The sequence below is a fragment of the Crocodylus siamensis genome, chromosome 3, assembly GCF_052110815.1.
Source record: "Crocodylus siamensis isolate JL-2025a chromosome 3, ASM5211081v1, whole genome shotgun sequence".
In the NCBI taxonomy this organism is placed as follows: domain Eukaryota; kingdom Metazoa; phylum Chordata; order Crocodylia; family Crocodylidae; genus Crocodylus; species Crocodylus siamensis.
The window spans coordinates 218,369,188-218,372,068 of NC_143397.1; positions in this window are offsets into that span (position 1 = coordinate 218,369,188).

The following is a 2,881-nucleotide window of genomic DNA, read 5'->3' on the forward strand; positions in this document are numbered from 1 at the left end:
GGTGTCTGGTGCACAGGGGATAGGTCATGCCACAGGCCCTGCCCCAGGGTGTGCCCGCCATGCCTGGGTGGCTCCGTCCCCAGTTACTGCTGCCTTTGTGTCCTGCTGGCCGCAGCTGGCTGGTGTTCACTCCCTCCATCACCATCTTCCTACTGAACAGTGGAATCAAGGACAAATGCTGTCCTGAAGCCATTTAGCCTGGGACCAGGACTTGATATTTACATTTCAGGACTGTCCCGCACAATTAGGGTGGTCACCTTAAGTGAGAGTGACTGAATGAGGCTTATTCTTTCAGTGCTCTGTAGACATACTCAAAATCTGATAAAATATTTTTAGTAAGGAGAAATTTGCAAGTCCAACTCAACTTTGTCAGAGGTATTAAACAAAGAAGGAGCTCTTTGGCGACAGGCTATCATAGGAACTTACTGTGTTTCTTTAGAAGTCCCTCATTCCTAATTATGCTTTGAACTATTCAGAAGAGGGGTTCTTAATCCCTGGCCTGAGAGACAGATTTGGCCCACGAAGCCATGCCTTCTAGCCTGCAGGGCTCCCCACAGGTCTGAAAATTTGGCAATGTGGGAGCAGTAGTAGCACTAGTTGCTGTTTTCCTGCTGCTAAATTTCCAGACCTGTGGGGACCCTATGGGTGGCTAGTGTGGGCTGGCAATGGGCCTGGCCCAGGTGCCTGGGGCATGGGGTGGCACAGGACCTGATCTGGGCATGCAGTGCCCAATCTGAACAATACAAGACCAGATCTGGGTGCATGGGACCCAATCCAGGCAGCTCAAGGCAGAATCCAGGCACACAGCTTTGTGGCATGAGGTGTGATCCAGGTATGTGAGGCCCACTCTGGGTGGTAGAGGCTGGATTCAGGAGTGTGGGATCCAGCCCCTGAACCAGCCCCATGCCACTCATCCAGCCCACAGGACTGAAAGGCTAAGCACCGCCGATTTGGAATAAATATAATTTGCTGAGAAAATAAATCAAATCATTATTTGTGTTCTAGTGAAAGTGCTAACTTGTTAGTATTGACATAGACTTGAAAAAGCTTTTTCAGCAGTAGTACATGATCTGCAGTCTAACAGGAAATACTGTACAAAAAATGACACAAAATTCCATACTTTTTTTTATAAGTAACTTTAATTGGTTTATTGGTGTTGATACATCTTGAGAGTAACAACAATTCAGCTTATATAACATTGCTTTCAGAATAATACTCTTGAGATTTGAAGTATACTGATGTAATTCTTGTCCCAAGCGCACACAGCAGCAGAAGGGCTGGGTTAAGTTATCTAGGGGTTCCTTCTGACAGTGTAACTATCACCAACTTCAGCTGCCACCCAGAAACATAGGAAAACTAAATTCACTTCCCCCTAGGTGCCCTTTTTAAAGGCAATACTTCTTGACTCAGAAACCTTGAATACAAGGGTTTAAAATATTGTGGTGCTGGGTCTGTCTGTGGGCCTGACTGTGCCCAAGATTGGCATGTAGGGTTGGTATGAGTGCAATTTGGAGTGCCACACGGATTCTGTGAACCAGATCCAGATCCAGCTGTGGGGTGACCCTACAGTGGCTTTGCCACATGCCAACGCAGTGTAGCACACAGGATCATATCATCCAGCCTGTGAGGTTCCCCATGGATCTGGAGGTTTGGCAGCAAGGGAGCAGCACTTAACATCGCTACCGCTCCCCAGGAGAGACCCATGGCCTCTCAGGTCAGATATGATCTGTGGGCTGGGGGTTGAGTATCATCAGTTTAAAACACAGAGAATGTTATGGGGAGAGATGGAAGAAGGAATATACTTAAGCAAGCCAGTAATTAATAAAAAAACCCAGTATCTTTTAGATGAGACAACAGCAATCTCCCATGATGTCCTGACAACAGTTTTCCTCTTGCGGTTGAGTTGGGCCAATAAGGGGATGCGTTCTAAAAAGAGAATTTTCTGGGAGAAGCAGTTTTAGGAGAAATAGTTTTTCTCCTTCACTGCACTCCACTCAGTTTGTCATCAATGGTTGGCAGATCATAATATCCCTCACGGACAAGTCATCTGGGCTGCTCCACGGTTTTATCACTTCTCCAGAGCCTCCTCCCTGCACTCCCCATCCGCAGCTGCAGCGAGCCCTGGGACCTGGGCAACCTCATCCTGGCCCCAGCTGAGCTTGTGCTCTACCTGACCAGGAAGGAGGCTCGGGCCAGGGGGACCCCCAAGGACTGCAGGGCTGTTCTCCTGTCCCTTGTCCCGTCATGTCCCCAGGTAGTTTCACTGGGCAGTGTCCACTGGCTCCTTGGACTTATTCAAGGGCCTGTGGGCACTGTCCAGTGTGGACTGCTCAGTGTCCCCCTTGGGTGCCCCCATTTCATACCTATGACCCTCAGTCCTGTCCCTGTTTTGTCTTTCAGTCGTCCCAAGTGATTGTGGATGTGCCCTTGGGGCTTATACCCCTACTTGTTGGGCTTCAGCCAACGTCCCCAAGAGGTCTGGGGCACAGCGGGGCTGCTGAGAGGGCCAGTGAGCAGGGCACGACCAAGGTTTCCCCCGTTTGTTTTTCTCCCACTTGCAGCCTCCAGCATTTAAGGTCTAGGAGGTTTCGATTCAGAGGCTGAGCCCCTCACTCCCGGGCTCAGTAGCTCTCGATGCCCCTTTTCCACCAGAAATGCCCCCGGCCCCCTTTTTAAATCGAGCTTGAACACGAGTGCCGGCCGACCAGGGCTGCGCCACGTCCTCTGCGCCACCCGTGAGCCCCGGGTCCCGGAGGCCGCAACAACTCAGCGTCTCCCACCTCAACTCCCCGCCGAGCCGCACAGGCCCCTGGTCGCCTCCGGCGGGTGTGACGCGCACGTGCCCCGCTGCGGCTCCTCCCCCGGCCGGCCGGGGCGGCGC